The sequence below is a fragment of the Acomys russatus genome, chromosome 6 (assembly GCF_903995435.1).
Source record: "Acomys russatus chromosome 6, mAcoRus1.1, whole genome shotgun sequence".
Classification (NCBI taxonomy): domain Eukaryota; kingdom Metazoa; phylum Chordata; class Mammalia; order Rodentia; family Muridae; genus Acomys; species Acomys russatus.
Genome location: NC_067142.1, coordinates 72,398,938 through 72,421,118, shown reverse-complemented (window position 1 = coordinate 72,421,118; position 22,181 = coordinate 72,398,938). Strand labels below are relative to the sequence as shown.

Below are 22,181 nucleotides of genomic sequence, written 5' to 3'. Positions count from 1 at the left end.
TACCAACCAGACTCACATCTGCTGCCAAGTGTACTGTGGAGTCTTTGCCAGGACATCTATGGCCTCTGCAGCTTTGCGGTGTTTGGTCCTCTCCAGAACCAGGACTCTCATGATGCTCTCTACTGCAGAGGGAAAGGGGCACTCTGCCCTCCAGCCAGTGGGTGCTCAATAAAGACCCATGATCATTCCAGAACACAAGAAATGGTTGGATGGCAACCTAAGCTAAGGCATCAAGACGCAGCAGTAGCCTGCCAGTGTTAGAGACAGAGAACTCAAATGCCCTCACATCACTCTACTCTCAGTTTTGCTCTACATGTAGCTGAGCACGCACTTACCTAGCATGGGAAACCATCTGCAAATAAACCTTAGCTACACAAAGATCTGGGAAGTGCATAGATAGAAAAGTCCAAAGATCATTAGACAGGTCAACAGTAGCTTGGAGGGAGGTCAGTGCAGCACCTGGCTGGACAGCCACCATCACCACTGCCACTCAGAGCTGTGGCAGACCCACTCTAATCACACAGTGGGCTCTGTTTCTCCTCCCTTCGCGTTGAAACACATAGCTATCAGATAACAAGGTTCAGTATTCCTGAAGCATGTGGCGGAATAAATTAGTTTCATCTCACTAGAGGATGGAAACATACCTTGTAGAAAGACATGCAGATGTGATCCTGAAGGCAACCCTTCAGGGGCTGAGTGGGACCTGCTGCTACTGTCTGGAAAACGAGTGGGTCGGACATTTGGACCCTTAGACTTCAGGCTCTGCAAGTACTGGTCTCTGCTCCTCCCTGGCAGCCCTGAATGGAGTTTTGATGTCCGGAGAGTGGGTAGCTGGGAATCTGGGTCAAACCTGCCTCCTTTCTCCTCTGTGTGCCCTGCCCAAATCCTCCTCCTTACCCCTAAGATGAGCAACAGCCCTCACAGCCCAAGAGTAAATATGATGCAACTTTTGTGGCAATAAATTATTCCTCTGTGGGTGTACACCCTGCTAGATAGTTTCTGTATATACTTTGGGGGGGGGGGAGCCAGCGGGGGAGAGGTGGTGGTGGTGGAGCAAACATCTATTTTATACGTAGGCTGTTCTAGGGTATTCTAAGTTGCAGTCATTTCTCTGAGAGTTGGTTTACTTTGAATACTTAATGAAATATTTTTGGTATGTCATGGATCTCGAATGTTCCAGGAGCCCATTTGCTCAAAAGCTGACATCAGTGTGATGCTTTCCATAGCTGATGGAACCTTTAGAAGTTGGGGCTCAGTGGGAGGTCCTTAGGTGATTTAGGGTGTGTCCATGAATGGAACTGTGGGGCCCCAGCCTGTTCCTGTTCTTTCTAGTTCTCTCTTTTTGGCCATCATGAAAGATGGGTCACCTCGAACACATGCGCTCACCAGGAAGTACTGAGCAACCACAGAGCCAATAAATCATAGACTAAAACTAAGACCCAAAGTAAACATTTTCTTCTTTGAGGCAGATCTGATCAGGCATTTTTCTGTTTGCTTGTTTGCTTTTGGGGTTCGTTGTCATCGTCATTGTTTTGTCACGGGGATAGCTAGCGCATATCCATTTTCAACAGGACAGGAATGTAGCAGCCATGACATTTGAATATTCTGCTGGGACTCATTCAACTACACTGTTCTGACAGGATGATCACAGAGAAAGAGTAAGGATCAGGTGGGGTGGACAAGAAGTAGAGAAGCTTCTCTTGCAGAGAGAACCCACCTTTGGTCCCCAGCACCCACAGCAGGCAGATCACAACCAGCTGCAACTCCAAGTCCAGTGAAATCTCATATTCCTGTCTTCCCCTGGCACCTGCACTTACAGATACACACACACACACACACACACACACAGAGAGAGAGAGAGAGAGAGAGAGAGAGAGAGAGACAGAGACAGAGACAGAGACAGAGACAGAGACAGAGACAGAGACAGAGAGAGACAGAGAGAGAGAGAATATTCAAAATATCACAAATGGTTTTTTAAGAGGAGGTGGGATCCTCTAGGGCCATGTTGGCTGTTGGGGTGCAGAGGAGGCTCCCATGGGTTCCTGGTTGACCCCGTCTTCTTCCAGCAAGGCCTCTCCTTGCACCACCAGCCCATTGAACTTACCAGTACCAATAGACTGCTTAGGAAAAACATTTCACTTACTGAACCAAAGATCTTCTATGTTAAAAAGTAACAGATGAGCATTCTTACATCACCAATATCTGAAAAGATCAAAAAGATGTTTGAAAATCATTATCTACCTCTCCAAACAATATCTCCCATTTTCTGACCTCTGGAGGACAATGTTCAAGAAAACTAGTGAAGCAGGGACAGTTTGGTGAGCTCAAAGTGGTACAGGGGCACATATGGAATGCGTTTTGTAGAAACATAAATAATGTGCATAAAGAAACTTATAGGGAGGAAAATGAAGGTTCAACCCAAGAAAGAGACAAAACAGTCCCGGAAGTATGAAGAAGATAGAAGGGATGTATTAGTTACCCGTAGCTGCTGTAACAAATTGCCCACCGATTTAATGGCTCAAAGCCACAGGAAGATACGGGATAAGAATTCTTAGGCTGAGCTCAGGGTGTCAGCAGCTGTCTGCATTCTTCAAGGGACTAGAGGATTCTCCCTTCCCTGCCACTCATTGCCCTGTAGTTGGGCTGCTCCAGCCTGCCTTGGAAATCCACTGCACCCCCCTCTTCCATGTGTGTCAGATCTCCCTCTGCCTCCTTTTCACAGGGATGAGTGTGATTACAGTTGGGGTCCACCAGGGTACTTCCATGCCCTTAACGTAACCATATTTTCAAATCCCCTTTTCCCCACCTGTGACTGATGCTTCCATGGACCTTGGCCTACTGTGGGGGTTGAGACTCAAGACAAGAGCCACAGTGGCCCAGCACATTCAGAGGGAGACACGATGAACAAAGAAGAGAGGGGTAGAAAAAAGAAACTAATCACTTCTAACTGCTTCCACTTTCTCCAAGAGAGAGAACTGCTTTCATGTTTAAAATGGTTGAACACATTCCATTCACCGATACTTAAAGACAAAGTTGAGATGAGGATTCTGTGTGTGTGCTTTTGGCCATGTGCTTGTTCAGCTATTGTGTGTGGTGCTTAATCCAGATCTGTATGTCAGGCTCTTGAAGAAGTGGCAAATCTAATCTCAAGACTCTACCAGAAAAAAAGAAAACCCACCTCATTCATGGGAAGATTCTTTGGTTTTCAGGATGTGGCTTTGACATCACCTCGTTGTTGAGTGGACCCTGGGCTCTATTCCCTGACCCCACACTGCAAATCCACAGGTCATGTTCTTTTTCTTTTTAGTCACCAACGTATACCCAGCACCTGTCACGACACTCGGCACATGGGGGATATTTAATTGGTATTTGTTATATGAATAATCATACTCAATGCTGTTGGGTACTTTGTGGGTCAAGTACCTTTTTGAGTGTTTTATAGTCAATTAAGTCTCTTGGGGGAATTAGGAGGAAGAGAAACAGAGCAAGAAGAGAAAATGAGAATAAGAGAACTATGGGATGAACAAATGCCTGCATTTTTATCAGGGGGATAACAAGATATAGGAAAGATGAAAAAAATTGTAACCCTGATGCTTATTCCATATGAAGGTTGTGAATGAATTATTAAACAGACATAGGGTGTGAATAATGTCAGATCACTTCAAGCTTGGCACGGATCTCGAATTTAGGTTTTCCTACACCTGTCATGCAAGTATATGCACAGAATGGGAAACAAAACAAGAGTGAGACACGCAAGCCCCGAGCTGCTGTGGGTTTCATATGGGTTGGCATTGTACACGCACAGGGGGAATGTCACCATCTCTGCTCTCGTTATAGAAGCAGAGCACTCCAGTTGTGGGGAGAATAGAAACCATGGGGAACGCAACAAAGCAGAAAGAACAAGAGCCCTTTGGCATAGGTGGCATGAGCCGGTGTCTTGAAATGTGGAAGGTTTTTTGTTTGTTTGTTTGTTTTGCTTTTTACTTCACCACCTAATGCATGCCTAGCCTTGGAGTTACCACAGCAGTAAAAAGAACGAAGGGTCTGGCACGTGGTGAGCTACGTAACGAGCGTTTGCGTCTCCTTTTCTTTTCAATTATATTTTGCATGAGGCTAACAATGGGTGAGCAGCAAATTTAACATTCTGCTGTAGGAGGACAGGACAAACTGTAGAAACTGGCAGGGGCAGGGAGGGCACTAACCTGATGAATTAGCTAGAAGTTATAATAGTACTATCTTCTTATTTTATAATAATCCTATAATAATCTCTTATATCACTACGATCTTTATGTTCTTGTTGCATAATACTCTCAGTAATTCCTTGAGAATTTCATAGGTGCATACAATGAGTTTTGGTCATGCCAGGCCTCCCCACAACTTCTCCCAGATCGACTGCCCCCACCAGTCTTACTGCATAACAACTAATAGCTCTTAGAGGGTTTGACTCACACAACACTACCAGGGAAGTCGATGAGTGTCAGCGAGACATCTTACACATGAATCTACAAATGACCAGAGTAATCAAGGGACTCACTGAAGGTCACATCACTGGTAAAAAATAAAAATAAAAAAATTAGAAGTAAGGCACAAATGTATGCTTATCGAGTATTAACCTAGAAGCTTTTTTCATTTTTAACAAAGCCTCCATTACAGGCAGTCATAGAAGGTTCTGGAACATACCATCCTGGAGCTGCCCAGAGAAAGACATGGTAATTGTCAGAAAATGTTCATTGGATTGTCCTGAGCTAAAAAAAAAAAAGACAAAAACAGGAGAGTGCTTCCTGCATGTAGTGACTGGGAAGGAGTGCTGGGTGACAGCTACAGGCAGATGGACTTTAGTTCAACTATGGGATGGGGGTAAGGGTGACAGGGAGGCAGGGGCAACTCTGGAACTTTCAGAGGTAAGCTGTCACAGGCAAAGGTTGACTGGAGCACTAGTAAGATATTCAGGGACATGGTGCAGTGCCTGTCCTGGCACATGCACGAAACTCGATTTATTCTTTTATTCCAAGGCTGAACAACACATAATCATTGAAGCAAATGCTGTGCTTAGCATCAAGGGAGATGAGTGGACTCTCGTGATGTCCTGTCCAGGATGGAGATCACCTCAGATGCCCTCCACAACTTTAGAAACCACGAGTGCCTAACAGTTTTATTTGAACAGATTTTTGTAGACATTTGAAAAAACACAATTGGCACCAACAGTGGAGACCTTCACAACTGACAGATCAAGGCCTACACCCATCTAAACGCTGCCTCACTTTGTGAATTCTCAATGGACACACTGAAAGAGGCCGGGGCTCTGAGAGCCTTGTGTTCACCACCCCAAACTTGAAGCAGATGACGCCACAGGGCGATGGGTGCTTTCTTTCTCCTTTCCTGAAAGAAATCATCCCCTCATTCTCAGGCCAACGAGAATGTGAGATGAAATTCTGAGAGAGGTCGGGTCAGTTCAGTCCCCAGCCTTTGAAATTTTGACAAAGTAGCCATGTGCTTGTCTAAGGCCTCTCAATATTTGCATTTCTAAGGCCTATAAATTATAAGCATTTGTTTTTCTGGAACTTGGAGAGAGATTACTGTTTGTCTCAAATTACACTGGCTCTGCCGACATCCCACCAGAACACAGAATGGTACGGCATATGAGAGAGACACCTCACACTCAGTTCTCTGCGATGTGTTAAACAGAGAGGGGGAAAAAAAAAGGAACGTACTGCTGTATAAAAAGCTGGGTAATCAGTCTCAGGCTGCAAACTAAAAGACTGAATCAATCAAAAGGATAGAAACAATGTGAAAGATTCCCCCAGATCTAAAATGTCTCAGAGAGCCCAGGAGCAGGAGGCAGGGTGAGCAATGGCGGGAAATCAAGTGCTTTCCACCTGACCCTCAGTTTGCTTATTTTTTTTTTTTTTTGATTTTTACAATTTATTTATTTATTTGTGTAGATTAATTTGAAGGCCTTGTGTAGGCCAGGCTAGTGCTTTACCACCGCAGTACAAATAAGCTGTTGACTTTTGAATCTGGATTCAAAGTGGGTTTCAGGCAGACTCATAGCGCATGTCTAGTCATCCTAATGTGTTGAAGTATGTTCGGGTATTGGGTAATTGTTGGGTTTTTTATTGTTAATTTTTTAGAAATATTTTTATTTTATGTACATTGATGTTCTGCCTCGATGTGTGTCTGTGTGAGGGTGTCAGATCCCCTGAGACTGGAGCTATAGACAGTTGTGAGATGCCATGTCGATGCTGGGAACTGAACCTCAGTCCTCTAGAAGAGCAGTCAGTGCTCTTAACCACTGAGCCACCATCTCTCCTGCTCCTTTTTATTGTTAATCTTTTTAAAGTAATTTTTTTTCTGTCCCAGCCATTTAGAAATAGTGTTTTCTATGATTGAAAATAAAGTGAAAACAAAAAACAAGAAAGAAAGAAAATGATAATCTTTTCTGATACATTAGTTTCAGAACTGGAGCCTTACACACAAGCAGTTCCAGCCCACGGTATTTTCCCAGGCCATCCCACACTTGTGAGTGTCAGAAGAATGATTCCCTCTGATAGTGGAAGGCCACGAGAACCTTCACAACTCTCCAAAAGAATCGCTACAGGTCAGCTCCCCAAGTCCTGTGCCAGATCCCACTTTTACAGACTGTGGACCTTATCACCTGACCAGAGGGGATGATAGCCCGGACTCCCATGTCACCCCAAAGAACACAGAGACTCGCTAACTAGAGCAGACCTTGAATTCTTGGTGAAAGCAATATATGCATAGAGATTCTCTTTGATTAATAGTAAACTGCTTTAAGGAGCAAAAGGTTAAAAGGCCTCCCTATTTCACAAGCCTAAAGTTTAGCATGCAAACCAGAAGTGAGTTACCAGCGTAAGGGCTCATGAGTGGTTGAAAATGTGGACCAGCAAGATGGCGCAGAGGTAAGGTGCTGGCTGCCACGGCTGAGGAGTTTAATTACTGAGACCCACATGATGGAAGAAGAGGACTGACTCTTGTACATTGTCCTCTGACCTCCATGTGCGTGCTACGGTGAGCACATGTGCTTTTGCTCATGCATGCACGCACCTGTGCGGTGTGTGTGCGTGCGTGTACATGCATGGGCATGTGCGCATGCATGTACACGACTGATTTAAAATTTTAACTCCCCTCTTGATGCAATGTAAAGAAAATTGTTTCCCCCAGTGGTTTTACATGGCAGCTTTGTACTTTGGGGCCGGAAAAGAAGCTGTTCTTAATGAATAGACATAGAACCCAGAGACCTCAGTGGATGAGCTCCATCCTGACTCAGCTTGGTGTGCTGGGATGGGTTAGTGGGGGGAGGGTAGCTCCTCTTTTCTGAGGAGAAGGGGAGGGGGGATAGAGGTAGGGGCAAGAGAGTGGGAAGGGGGGGCCAGGAGGAAAGGAGGGAGGGGCTACAATCAGGATGTAAAGTGAATATGTAAATTTAAAATACATTTTAAAAAAATAATATCTGCAAAAAAAGTTAAATAAATAAAGCCCAGAGACCGCTTCCTTGTTCCCAGCCCCCCTGTTATTCCTGTTATCCTTGGCAGTTATTCATCTCTGGACTGTGCTCTTTCAGTTAAGAGTCACTTTCAGCTCCTAGGGGTCTGACGTGTGCGGCTCCCATGCTCTCAAGTGACCCACTCCTACAGGGTCATATACCAGGTGACAATATACGGAGGAAGATAACTACACAGTCCTAGAGGAATTAGGTCTTGGGCCTGCCCTGTGTCTGTTCAGAAGAAAAATCTGTCCTTTTTAAAAAAAGAACTTCTGCAAGATAGTCAGTCTCACAATTCTCTATGTATAGTTCTTAATCATTTTTTTTTTTTTAAAGAGAAGGGGGATGTGTGGGTGTTTGTCACAGGTGAAAGCAGTTTTGGCGGGCTTTGCCCTTGGACACACCACGGATACTCCCGGAGATTAACCTTGAGATAGACTGGGTGGAGCCATCCTGGGTCTAAAATTCAGAAAGCTGGACTTCGGGACTCCCCCTGGACTATTGTGTTTCTAATTGACCCTCAATGGGAGAAGGAGACCGCCCCTTACACATGAGAGACAGGGAGGCGGAGAGGGACAAGAGGGGCAGCAGGTTTAGACCAGGCTTGAGCACACTTGGATCAGAAAGAGGATCAGCAAACAGGCCAGACCAGCGCGCAAGCCAGAGACACCTAGGGACCCATCCCATGGAATGGATACTGGAAGGTTCGCTCTTGTTTCCCTTTAACCTTTTTTCCCTTTTGTGTAAGCTAGTTGAGTTGTATAATAAAGTTTAATTGTTAAGAAACAGAGCCAACATCTACGTATAAAAAATATTTTGTACGCTGAACCAAAAAATTTTCATCTCTTGGGATAGTTCATGGGCAGTGTGTGACCATCCTCTGTGACAGTGCGCTTCTGAGAACAGAACCAATTAGCCCTCCCCTCAGCCCTCTGTTCCTCACATCTCCCTCTTCCCCCTCTGTCTTGTACAAATATCCCCATTAGAGATAATTTGCTACATTGAGAATATGAGTTTAGAGGTTGGGGAGATAGCTCTGTGGGTAAGAGGGGCTTGCTGTGCATACATGAGGACCCGAGTTCAAATCTTCAGCCCCCACTTAATGTGGCAGCAAGTACTCATGATCCCAGGAGTGTAGGTCACAGAGACAGGCAGATTGCTGGCTGCCAGCCTGGCTCTAGGTTCAATGAGAGACCCTGTCTCAGGGAATAAGGAGAGTGATAGAGCAGAACACTCCATGTCCTCTGACCTACCTACTCACACATGAGCATATACTACACTACACTACACACACACACACACACACACACACACACACACACACACACACACAAATAATAAATAACATTTTTTTTAAAGAATCTGATTTCACTATTGCTATCTCTCACATGATAGTCACAAGTTTTCTTTTAGGTGCCACAGGTCCTGGTTGCTTCTTGACTTTGTTGGACATGTAATCAGGAGCCACTTGTTTCCTATGGGGGAACTCCTATCCCATCCCTCAAAAGTCTGTTGAGAAAGTTGGTCATGGTGGTACCCACCTATAATCTGAGCATCCAGGAAATAGAGATAGGAGGATTCTGAGTTTAGTGCCATCCTGAGCTACATACTAAAGTCCTGTTTGGGAAAAAAAAAAATTAAATAGTTGAGAAAATTCAGTTTGATAATGCACAGGACACATTTAGTTCACTGTCTATGCACAGCCAACCCTTGATAAATGTTAGTTAGTGCCCATAGATTTCTACATTGAGCTGTGCTCGAGTTGAGGCATAGCCATAGGCGGCCCAGAGCGTTGGCTCTCTTTATGTGCCCTTACAGCCTTATGCTATCCAAGGTTTTTACTTAACACTGGCTCACACGAAGCCTGATTGGTTTCGTCCGGTGCTTGAGTCATTTCCTACAGTATATAAGCATTGATGGTCTCCTGGTGACTTTGGCAAGAGTCACATAGGTAGAGGATGAAATAACCTGGGGGCTTTGGGAGAAAATAGCTGCTGTGGTAAGAACATGGCTGCTATGCAGAAGAGAGTCCAAGAGGAGATGAGATTGATGTGTGCCGGGCTGCAGGACTTGCTGTTGGTCCTGATGTGAGAGTACACTCTGGGATGCGGGGCTATCAGTGGAGGCAAGAGTCAGCAGCACGCTCACAGGCAGCCTCTGTGCTGAGGAGAGCAAGCTCGATGCCCCTTTCAGAAAGCTTCATGGTGTGCTCAGTTGTGATGAGCAGGAGTCAGGGCAACACACTCTCCTGTTGTCCTTCTCCTTTCTTTTTCTTTTGTTTTTGTTTTTGTTTTGTTTTTCAAGACAAGGTTTCTCTGTATAGCCTTGGCTGTCCTGGGCTCGCTTTGTAGACCTGGCTGGCCTCCAGCTCACAGCAATCCACCTGCCTCTGCCTCCCGAGAGCGGGGATAAAAGGCGTGTGCCACCACACCCAGCTCTCCTTCTCCTTTCTAAAGTGCTAAGACAGAGGATGTTTTAAAAGGATTCCCTAGGGTATGTCACATACTGGGCAGAAGGTTCTCGGTGTGCTAGGAAAGTATCTAGTTGCCCATGTCTCTGAAGTTTCTGCATAGCACAGCTTGAGGAGTTGTAGTGGAGATGACGCCTCAAACACAGGGGCCATGGTCACACTCACGAGTGTGCACACGTGCTAAGGGCTAGCAAGCACGCAGCTCTGTCTATCCTTCCCTTGTCCTTCCTTTCTCCACCTCCTCTCCTCGCCTGCAAAAGACCCCACAGCCTTCTTCACTCTTCTGTTCTGGGTCCTTTACAGTTCCTCAAGCAGACTTGAAATGCGTTCCCAGAATAAAAACTTATCAACAAAAACTAGTGAATGAGGTTTTATTGAAACAAAATGAGAAAGGTTTCCTCATGATATTCTTAATAGTGTAATTCACGTGTGTGAAAGCGCACGTGTGGTTAAATACAAAGCAGGGACTGTCAGTTCCCTAGCTGTAGCTGCAGAATCAGAAAGAAAATGTTTGCTTTTCAAAACTGCCCTCTGGGGCTGGGGGCTTGTTGCTGGGACCCATGCCCAGGACCCTTGGGGGCAGAGGTGAGCTGGCACGGAGTCAACAACACAGACTCTGAGAGTCCAGCATGAGGTGGAAGCAGACTCCTATGTTGCTGAAGTAGGGCATGCCTTTATACCCCCTCCCAGGACCCCATTGGCTCCTCCTCCTCGGTTCCCATTGTGACGTCACCAGGCTCTGGGCAGTCAATCACTGGGCCAGATAGGTCTTGGGCCAACTCTACATGAAGCCCCTTCTGCTCATGCATGTGGCAGGCAGGCCTTGCTCCTGCCTAAGGCAGGTCTCATTCCTCCTATAGGGCATGGCTTAGTTGGTAAAGCGCTTGCTGCTTTTTACAGGCATGAGGACTTGAGTTTGGATCTCAGCGTCACATGATAAAGGCAGACATGGCCCTGTGTACCTGCAATCTCCCTGCTGGGAAGTTAGAGGCAGAAGGAGTCCTGGGGGCTTGGTGGCAAGCCAATGTAGCTGAGTCTGTGAGCTCCAGGTTCAGTGAGAGACTCTGCCTCAAAAAATAAGGTAGAAAGTGATTGAAGAAGACAGCAGGGCTGACCTCCGGCCTCACATGTGTTTATATGATCACATGCACATGTGTGGGCACACACCAACAAGTATCACACACACATACATAGTGATTTCTCAAAGTAAGCCTCATGCATTACAATGTGGCTATCAAGTGGACACAATTAAAAGGCTGCCCATTTCTCTCCTCTCTATTGCTTTTGGCTACAAAGGCATTGGCATAAAAGGAGGATATTGATTTCAAACGCAAAACCACCAGTTTCTTCAGGGAAATTACACGTGTGACTAGATGTTTTTCCTAAAGAAACATCGGCATGGGGAAACAAATTACTGTGATTTCAGGGCAGTATATCAAGATGGAAGAACGCGGGTTGTTTGCTCACCACCATCAAACCTGGGCACACGTTTTCTTTAAAAGTTCCAGGGTCCTGCTTCCCAGGCTTAGAGTGGCTCAGAGTGGGGGGGGACTGTCATTACTGGGCCTGCCACCTAGTTGTATGCTGGGGACCTGAGAATACATCGAAAGGGTTAAGTGGCTTGTGATTGATCCCAGTTATTAATTAGCCAAATCAAGAAGGGACTTCTTGGCGGTTGTGGTTCATTGCTGGCCCCCACCCCCACCCCCCAGTACAATGTCATCTCTCTAGACAAAATGGAACCTGCATCAAAAGTCTCCTGAGAGATGTCATGTGGAAAGAATATATATATATGTATATATATATATGTATATATATACATACATATGATACTTTTGATTCCACTTTGAAAAAAATGCTGCCAAGATGCTCTCTGGGGAATGGAGCCTCTATAAAGAGAGGAGGGCTTCCATGCTTGGAGATCACAATGAATAATCATTCCTTTCACACCTAGACTGCATCCCAAAGGCCACAGCCACCATGGGGGAGATGATCACATGGAGGAGGGCATGCAAGCTGCCTAAAGAGGAAGGCTCCCCCAGAGAAAAGGAGGGGAGCAGAGCAGTCAGGGGACACTGGGGACAGGCGACAAGCAAGGAAAACTAGACATCCAGAGAGAAGCTGCATCAGCTATATAGCTCATGTCGATATTTTCATTTTTGCACGTGTGAAATATCTTTTTAATAGCCATTGAGAGTCCCATAAAGAACCAGAGAGATGCCTTTTGGCTTGGCTGTTGGGGGCCCGGTGGTTCTAGTATCTTTCTGTGTATGTGTGTGTGTGTGTGTGTTTGTGTGTGTGTGTGTGTGTCTGTGTTTGTGTGCATGTGTGCGTGCGCGCACGCACGCGCGCGCACACACACACACGCACATGTTTCTTAAATTCACTAAGCCATTGGGAAGTAGAAGCCAGTGGAGGAGACCAAAAGTCTGATGAGTTCAGGCCAAAATAAAAGAGTAAAGAAAAGAATCGACTTGAAATACCTATGGGACAAGCACCAAGAATTCTCCACCACAAATGTCTGGATGCGCCTCCAGCTTCCAGAGAGTTCCAGACACTGGCCCAGGGGATGAGTTTGGCCCTGGAAGAGCAGTCCCAATTTGTAATCAAATTTTCATTTACAACTTTCTCATGAAGAACACCTAAAAAAAAATCCAAAACCATTTCTCTTCACACAAAAAGATATATTCAACAGAAAAAAATACATGTCTCTCAGCCCATCCAACTCTTCAAGTTCCCACATGCCTTTGACAAGCCCAACACCACAAGTGGCTTGTGCAAAAAGTGACCCCAAGTAACACAAGCAACCTGAGAGTTGCAGAGGGACCACATCCTCTCATGAGGGGCTTTCCTGGGAAAACTGTAAGGAAAGAAGGACATCACTTTTATTCATAAGAAATAGGATTCTAGACACAGATTTCTTTGGCATGATAAGCTCCCTTAAGGTGACTCTACTCTGTTCCTTTTGTTTTTTAAGACAGTTTTGGATTGAAGATTTATCATTTTGAAATGTGGCCTTTTTCATCAGTCCTAGTCTTCTTATAAAATTGTGATGGTTGCATTATTATTCCAAGGGGCTCTGTGCTTCCATATTTTTCACTCGTAGTCGCTTAATTGTGCACTACCCTTGAAAATACTACCCCCTTTCCCTGGTCATCTGAATTCAGTATCAACAAGCACCAAACGACCTTTCTAAATACACCTAATTTACTGCATCCATTAGGTTTATGATAATAAATAAAACCTCTGCAATGCTTCGTAATACAGTAACGCCTTTCAACCAGACTCTGCACTTAATGGCCAATTTCAGAGCATTAAATGTTGTTAACAATCAATTGACTGGATATCACTGTGTTTCAGCTTATAAATATCAAATTATATAGGTCACAGTGTTACCTTTGCAGGCTAGCTGCAGAATTTATATCAACCTTCCGTAGAGTAATTACCAAACATTTGATCATAGTGATTTTTTTTTTGTTAAAAATGAGAAAACTGTGACTCTCTGAAGGTCCAAGGCTTTCTCTCTCTCTCTCTCTCTCTCTCCCTCTCCCTCTCCCTCTCCCTCTCCCTCTCCCTCTCCCTCTCCCTCTCCCTCTCCCTCTCCCTCTCTCTCTCTCTCTCTCTCTCTCTCTCTCTCTCTCTCTCTCTCTTTCTCAGAAATCCTCTCTAACTTTTGCCCCCCTCAGGATCAGGTAATTAAAAGGGTATCGATGCAGAGGGAAGTGGAGCTCCACATGGCTTGGCAAAGTGTTCCGGTAAAGTTGTGTCCTGTAGCTGTGGATACAAACTCAAGCTGATCATGTGCAGAACTCCAGCATGTCAGCCCACTACCCCTCGGCACAGCCAAATGTTTCAGCAGCTGCCCTTTTGTCCTGTTTCTTAAATAAACAAAGAACAGATACAAATTAATGACCTAAATTTATGGCAAAACACACTGCCTTCCCAGAGCAAACAGCCTTAAAAGAACAGATGCTAAACCAACGTTTCTTACCCACAGACCCCCAGAGATCTTTGGGAGAGCTCCTCTAGTCCACAGAAGTGAAACTAATTGTGTGTTAAAATGTAACGGTTTTGTGCAATGTCACGTTTACAAGCCAATTTCACAAGCTCGTGGGTGTGGCCAGCAGGGCACCCATGGTTTGTTCCGTGGTCTGATACACCTATTTTGCTCCAAGGATCTCAGCAGTTTTATTTCACTTTTGCATTTTATTTGGCCTCCCCCCGCCCCAAGAAAGATGAAAAGGCCATTTTCTTCTAGGATCCTAAATAATACCAAATGTGGTCGGATTTGGTTGTTAGCTTCGTCACTGTGGTTTCTAAGACTATCAGGATGGTAGAAAACCTTTGTTTCAACATCCTCACTGTGCGACGAGGTCTTTATGAAGATAGGGTATTTCCACGGAACTCAGTTCAGAATTTGTCCTCTGCATTTTCCCTTGCCTTCTGTCTTACCCAATGTCAGGTACACATCACGGCCACACTCCCCCTCCCCTCAACAGGACCGATGAAAACCCCCAAAAGCCTCACCGCTAACTTTGCATCCAAAGATGGAGCTAGGTCACCTCTAAGCAGACACCAGAGTGAAGAGGTGCAGGGCGTTCATTGGCCACACGCCGTGCATGCTCTCTATCCCGCACTGTACAACATTTCCAATCTTATTCAATAATTTAATATACATTTTCTTGTCAAGATTCTTGGCAGCCGGCTATGCAGCTTGCAAGATGGACTGAGAATGCCACAGGTGGGCTGATTAGCGGGTGGCATTTCTGAATTCGAACAAGCTGTTAGCATTATGTCTGTTTGCTTTAGGTACAGATGTGAAATGATTTGACAGTAGATTTCAAAAGTGTGTGAGTACATTTTTTTGTATGTCAAACTATGGAAATCTGTGGGGTTTTAAAAAAAATTTCACACATTGATAGTATGTATTGTATTTATTAATTTCAGAAAGTATATGCCACTGTCATGGCATAAAAATTAAAAAGCACTATCCATGATGTATAAAATGAACAGATTGGATAAACACCCACCCCCAGTTAATCAGAAAGTCTTATCTCGTGTTTCAGAAAAAGTCAGAGGTTGGAGTATCGTAGCCAGAAATGAGGATCTTTGCAAAGTTTGTTTTAATTGGTTTTATAGTGTGATGGCGATTTAGAAAAAAAATAAAGAGAAGAAAAAAGGGAGAGAGGAAAAAAAAAAAGAAGCAAAAGGAATAACACCACCACACACAACAAATGGCGTGTGGAACATTTGCCAGTCACATTAAGTGACATCTGCCCTTGTCTAAAATTTCAAAGGTGATTTCAGGATTTATAAGGGAAAGTCTGTTTGACATATAAAAAGAAAAGTTAAAATAAATCTTAGGAATTTAAATTTCCACGTATGCTCAGGCTACAAGATGAATGAGAAAGCTGAGATGCCGGAGCTGGTGAACAGCCTGGGTGGCTTCTACAGGCAATTCCAGGTGACTCGGGGTGGGGGTGGGGTGAGGGATCGGGGCTTGGGCTGAGGGGTCAAGCACGGCAGCAGAGGAGTTCAAAGGGACCATGCACGATCAAGGCTGGTGGGCACAAGTCTCTAACGTGTGGAGAACCCGTTGCCAATACATCTAGGTTCATCTCCACACACAGAACTCTGTACAAGCAGGATGCTTCCATCTTTCCCAATGCACTAGTCCCATTCCAGTGCTTCCAGGGGAGATGTCAGTCTAGTGGACGCCTCTACTTATCCATTGTATATGTAGGCTCGTGTGCACGGGAACACAGGAAGCAAGAAGGACCCCCAAAGAAACCCAAGCCAGAAGATGTGGAGACCTCTAGGTAAAAATACCACACAACCTGTCCTTGTAGCTGGGGCCAGGGAACAGGAGAGAGGCTGTCGCTCCTCGCTGCCATTACCACAGGTGTAAACAGCACTAGGCAACCTTGGAGAATAAGCTAATACGATGCTCCAGTTTTACAGATGAAGACCCACGGCTTGGAGAGGGAATGGGCCGTCGTGTCAACGCATTTTACAAACAGACTCTGTTTGCTGATCTCAGCAAATTTTTTTTTTTTTTTTTTTTTGTGGCAAGCTGAAAAGGCCTGCTTCCCCAGCGATAGAAAGATGTGGCGAGAGCCATTTGCTCCTGGCCACACAGGTGGACTTTCAGGCTCCAAGTTTGGCTTAAAATATATTTTTCAAGATCAGATCCATTCAACATTATTTACTGGACGTTCGCTTTGTGTCATGTGCCATTCTATGTGCTGTGAGTAAAGCATAGAATAAACTAGAACAGTACCTCTGCCCACAGGAGCCTAGTTTCTGATGAGAGAGACCAAATAATATACACAGACAGCGTCTAGGGTGGTAACAAGGGTAGAAAAAGCTACAAGGCAAAGGAAGTAACCAAAGGTGATGTCAGAGACAGGGTAGGCTGTGCCTAGTAAAAAACCTCTTTGAAAGGAAAGGGGCAGCCATCTTGATCAGGGACTCACACCAAAGGCATGGGGCTCAGAACGAAGTCTTGAGATGGAAATAGCCTGGTGACAGATCATGAAACAGTCAGCTCGGCTGGAACAACATGAGCTGGGAGACAGGGTTCAAGAGGCTGCGTGAAGTGGAGCACAGGGCTCCGAGGGTACCCTAGAGGAGAAGGCATTCTCAGGGGTTATCACAGAAGCCCCGATACTGTGACTATTCCTCCTGGGCATGAGGCAAAGAACCCCAAATTCTACACAACAGATTTCCAAAGCAGCTTTTGGAGCCCGGCTCATTGAAAACTGGGTTCAGTTGTGCAACATGCCAGAACCCGCTGACTTATCGTGCACTCAAGTCCTTTGCACGCAGCACTGGAATCCTGCTTTCAGTGCCAGCTCTGGTTTTTCCGAGCACTTGCCTCCACCTCTTACCCTGTGTGAGTCCATCTTACCCACCCATCTGGACAACCAGTGATTTGAAAAGAATAATCATCTCAGCCCCTAGACCTTCATTAATATTGCTTTCCTGGTTGTTCTCTATAATTGGTCTCCAGTTATTAAGTACATGTGCATTCTATATTCTGAAATAATAATCAAAATAAGTCATCCTAAGGAGAGGGACATGGGATATGGAGTCCATATGGAAATCTTCAAGGACCCAATCCCCAGGAGGCTCTGTGTTGCCACCCCTCGCCCTTCACACCCAGCATACTGTAGGCACCTAAACAAAACCTGGCGAGTATTAGAGGGTATTTTCATCAGATGAAAAATGCGGACAGCTAATAAAACTTTCACGTTTGACTTTTTTTTTTTTTTTATATGATTGGAATGTGGGTTGTTTTCTCCTCCCTCAAAAACCAACTTCTAAAAATAGCACATGCTAGAAGAAAAATGGCTCCATCCTGGATGTGTGGAGCTGGAATGTTCTTCTGGAGCAGAAACTGCCCTGGATATCACTCCTGGGTGCAGGGCTTTGATGAAGCCCACTGTTTGGAGATGCACAGGAAGAAGTCAGGGGCCACAAATACTTCTTGACCCCTTACATTTGTCCAGCTGCTGTGGCCGTGTCAGCCTCCCCACTGGAGCCCAGCTGCTCCATGCTGTCCTTGTGTGCCTGGCAGCCCTCCCCTGCACCATCGGTTCTCAGAACCTGAAAGTATTCCCTGATCTTTATTTTTATTCTTTTTATCGAGGACATCCCATAAACCACCTGTGTGCATACATACATACATACATACATACATACATACATACATACAACCTTCCAAAACCCAAGCCAGGAAGTAAATACCAGTATATGCTTATTTTCAGACAAGAAAAAGAGTTTCCTTTCAAAAACCAACATACACACACACACACACACATCCCAAACTTCATTGCAATGTGTGCATCTCTGCTAGGAAGTGGCTGCTGCTGGCTAGTCACGATGTGGGCCAGCACTTGAGTGATGCATGTGGAGAGATGATGGATTTGAGCTGATCCATCTCCACTCCCAGGTTGCCCGGTCCCCCCTGTGACCAATGGCAAGCATTTGTGAGACAGCTGGCAGGGTGAGGGGTGCAGGCGAGGCTGTGTTTCTAGCTCACCGGCCTCTGTGCAGATCAAAGGCTCATTAGCATCTAGTTCTCACCAAATCAACTTACCGGCTCAGACGATCTGTATGGCTTTAAACCTTCTGACAGCTGTAAAATTTGTCAACTAGGCACCGCTAGGGTTTGGTTTTTGACACTTCAGTATGTAGTCCCTACACTACATGTATCATATATGTGGAGATGCTAGGGTGACTGTGTCTGTTTTTGTTTGTTTGCAAGGGCAACCTAAAATAAAATATTTCCTATAGCAATAAAATGTTAAGTTTGGGTGATAAATTTGATGTCTAGGCCAGAAGAAAATGAAGAAAAAGGTCTCACCTCTCACATCAAACTACTCAGGAAGTGGCCTCAGACTCTCTGGAAAGATGTGTAAGGCTGGGGAATGGCAGGCAATGCTACCTGTGTTTCCTGGGCTGTGGGACATCACTGTCCATGGGGCATCATCAAAGTAGAGAATGTGAAAGATAGAGCTTCCAATTCCCAATTCAGTTTTTTCTATCATCTGTGTATTTATTGATTGATTTATGTTAGATACAGGGTCTCATTATGTTGCCCAAACTGGCTTTAAACTCCTGTGTTGAAGCGACTCTCCTGCCTTGGCCCACAAACAGCTGGGATAGGTAGATCTGTGTCACCAGTCCCTGTGGAATGCAGTTCCATCCCCCAACTGCCCATGTAACAGCAAGTTCCTTCCAGTGTCTTCCAAAGTTACCAGAGAGAAAATGAGATACCAGAACTAGATGTAGACCCCTTAGATAATTTTTTTTTAACCCAGAGAGCCTTCTACAAATGCTAATGGTCTGGTTGTACCTCCATGAGGCTCACTTTCCCTAGAATGGACATGGACACTGAAGTAGGAACTTCCTATTTTGTCTCTTCAATGGAGGCTCTCCTGTTCTCTGTGTGGGATGTTCAGTCTTTTGAAACAGGAAGCACGTGGGCCTTCTTGCTGTTCTTTCTCTTTTTAAGAACCTACTGGTTCCCTTTTCAGAGTGGCCTGGAAGGGAAGGAAGATAGCAGCCTGCTTTGTGCATCCCACTTTCCAGCAAGGCCCCAGCGTGATGCTGACCATGGTGTCGCTATGGAAAGGGCTGAGAAGGCTGTGCTCTCCCCGCCTTCAGCGAGACAGCCAGATGCTTAGAACTGGTAGCATCAAGTAAGGCAACTGAGAACAACCATTTTGTTAGTCCAAGAATGAAATCATGAAACCTATATAAACATCTCTTTTTTAAGACTTAAAAAAAAAAAAAAAAAAAAAAAAAAAAAAAAAAAAAAACACCTCGTGGCACATGGAGTGCAAGCAAGAAACAGCTGTTGAGAGGATGGGATAATGGATAATGGGTCTGGCGAGCAGCTCGGAGGAGATAGCTCTGTGGTCCTAGGCAGGGGTGAGGCTGCTCCTGGCAGGGAGAAGGGAGGACGTCAGGATAATCAATCAAGTCAGGAATGCCAACCATTGCGTTTGCAGTGAGGAGTTGCTTCTCAGTGGGTTGCATTTTCTCACTCATAATTCTCTTCAGTGGAACACACACACACACACACACACACACACACACACACACACACACTCACATGAGAGAGAGAGAGAGAGAGAGAGAGAGAGAAAGAGACAGACAGACAGACAGACAAACAGACACAGACACAGACACAGAGACACAGAGACACAGAGACAGAGACAGAGAGCCTATTTTATAGGCAATTTTTAAGGAAGGGCCTTCTTGGGGCTCCTTGCTAAGCAAATAATCAGACATGGCAAAGTCCCAGTTGCATTACCTTGGGATGCAAGGCCTACGTTTATGTAACTTAAAACTGACTTTGAACTTCTGGTCCTAGCCTCTGAGAAAGCCGAGGTTGGAGGATGGCTTGAGCCCAGGATTCAGAAGCCACCCTGGGCAACATATCAAGACTCCATCTCCTCTGAGAAAATTAAAAGGGCTGGAGGATCAGTGTGGTGGTAGAGCAGACTCTGAAACAGGGGTCCAGCCCTTAGCACCGCTCTCCCCCACCCGAAGGAGAGAAAGGAGACGCTCGCACCAAACATTTCAGTGTTTCCTGAGCCTGAGATCTCTTTTCTTCTCTATAATGACCCCTTGCATAGTATTTTTATATGAACTAAAAAACATGTGTCCTATTTAATGTCTGTTCACATCTTTAATGGTTTAAAAATCTTTCACTGGCGGATCTATCAGGAAGCTAGCCATACTTATTTATACAAGGTTAAATTCTTCTCAGATTAATCCACCAGTACATGACTTACATGATGTTAACAAAATGTGCCACGGATCTTGGTTAGCAGCATGTCTTCACATCCAGATTGAGCATATTGTTAGCACTGGGTAGATTTTTTTTTTAATCCTATGCATTTTACTAAAAATAGTTTACCAAAAGAAAATCTGCTTTAATTTAATTGTGCTTTAAAAAAAAATCCATCATCTGCCAGGAATTAGTTACATTAACATTAGAATTTGAAACTATATAGTCAGCAAAAGGAAACCCCACACACATAAAAGAAAATTCACCTGTGCTAAAGATGCAGCAAGGCCTGGGTTCTACTCCCAGCACCAAACGCCCGCGGGGGTGGGGGTGGGGGGCTGATGCAGAAATGTTCATGTTTTTACCTATCTTCTACCTCCATTTCTGTGGGAAACAGAAGATCTAAGGGCAACCTGGAGCTCGGTTAGGTGGGGCATAAGGCTTTGCTGGGTGCATGGGATGGCCGCATCCTCTTGATGCTGATACAGAGAGAAAGGCCATAGCTGCACCAGGGCAGTCACAGCAGGGGCTGCAGCCTCCCACCACCAGCCCGTGCTGCTCCACTCAGTGTCTAAAACAGCAGAACAGAGAGCCTTAGGAAACATTAAGACTTCCCTTATCAGCTGCAGTCTGCCTCCCAGAGGTGAACAGCCTTACGTTGCCCAGAAAATGCGGGGACCTCAGTTTTCTTCCATCTTACAAGCTTGTTCTAACCCTATCAGCAAGTTCTGATGTGTGCTGTTTCCTTCCCTCGCGGCCACGCTGAATCAGCGGCTCAGCCAGCTCAGTCACTCCAAACTGGGGGCTCCTGTCTTAAGGTGCTTGCTAAACATTTAGGAGAGGAATGGGGGGGGGGGGGAGGAGGGGACACATGAAGGCGGAAGGGGAGCGGAGAGAAAAAAGGGTCAAAACAACCAACAGAAAACAAGCAAAAGGCCGCATTGCGTACCTGGGAAGGATTCTTGGTTTAGTGTGAATAAAAAAAAAAATTTTTAAGGATCTTTTATTTAAAATGTGAAAAAGCCAGCTCTCTATGTGAGAGTGCGCCAAGGTGTTCTAGACAATTGTGCAAGGAACTACAACAAAGTTCTAAGGATCACAAAAGTAAAAACAAAAACAAAAAACAAACAAACAACAACAACAACAAAAACAAGGAGAGCCCATAGAAAAGGGTGACCCTGATGCCCAGCTGGACACTTGAGATTCAAGGGACACTAGAAATACAACAAGAAGGAATATGTGTTAATAAATCCAAATTATTTGGCCATGTCATCTTCAGCTCCCTTGAACTCCTGGATAAGTCAAAGCTAGCCCAGAAACCTCAACAAAATACTGAGCTCTAATCCTATCCGCCTGGGGTCCTCAATTGGTCATGTTCTCTGTCCCTGCTGGCCTGTCTAACCCCGCCCCCAATACCTTCTATAGTCAAGGCAGGAACAGTTGAGAGCTCAAGGAAGCAAAGTTATCACAGCTGTGACAGGGGAAATGCGTTCAGACTGACGAGCGAGTGCCTGCTTCCTGGTGACACAGCTAAGTCTTGTAGAGCAGTTGTTATGTGGTAGACACTACGCTAAGTGACTTTATACCAGGTGAGCTTTCAACAGCTTGCTCAAAGAGCAAAGCCCCAGTTTGAAGCCAGGCTGAGTGGTCCCAGAGCCCACACTGTCCTCCAGCACTGCTTTCAAACACAGAAAAGAGGTTCCTAGCGACAAGGAAGAGCTGAGGTTCCAGAGGACTGGAGGGCTTTAAGAAAAGCATGGGAGGCATGGCGAGACAATTCACTTGGAACAATTTAGCCTGGCAAGATGGCTCAGCAGGTAAAAGAGCTTTTTGGAAAATCCATGAGTTCGATCCATGGATCCCATCTGGTACAAGGAAAGAACTGACTCCCCCACGTTGTCCTC

General features: G+C 45.2%; 1 protein-coding gene and 1 long non-coding RNA gene across 3 annotated transcripts in view; one reads left to right on the top strand and one right to left on the bottom strand.

Annotated features, from left to right (window-relative positions):
* The window catches only part of Adss2 (adenylosuccinate synthase 2), an 832,666-nt gene that overhangs the window by 269,863 nt on the left and 540,622 nt on the right, over positions 1-22,181 (top strand). The window lies entirely within an intron of this gene.
* Positions 2,075-22,181, bottom strand: part of LOC127190768 (uncharacterized) — a 39,756-nt gene continuing 19,649 nt past the window's right edge. The window contains exon 3 of the long non-coding RNA XR_007830801.1: positions 2,075-2,202. This is a non-coding gene — a long non-coding RNA (uncharacterized LOC127190768). The remainder of the gene's footprint in view (positions 2,203-22,181) is intronic.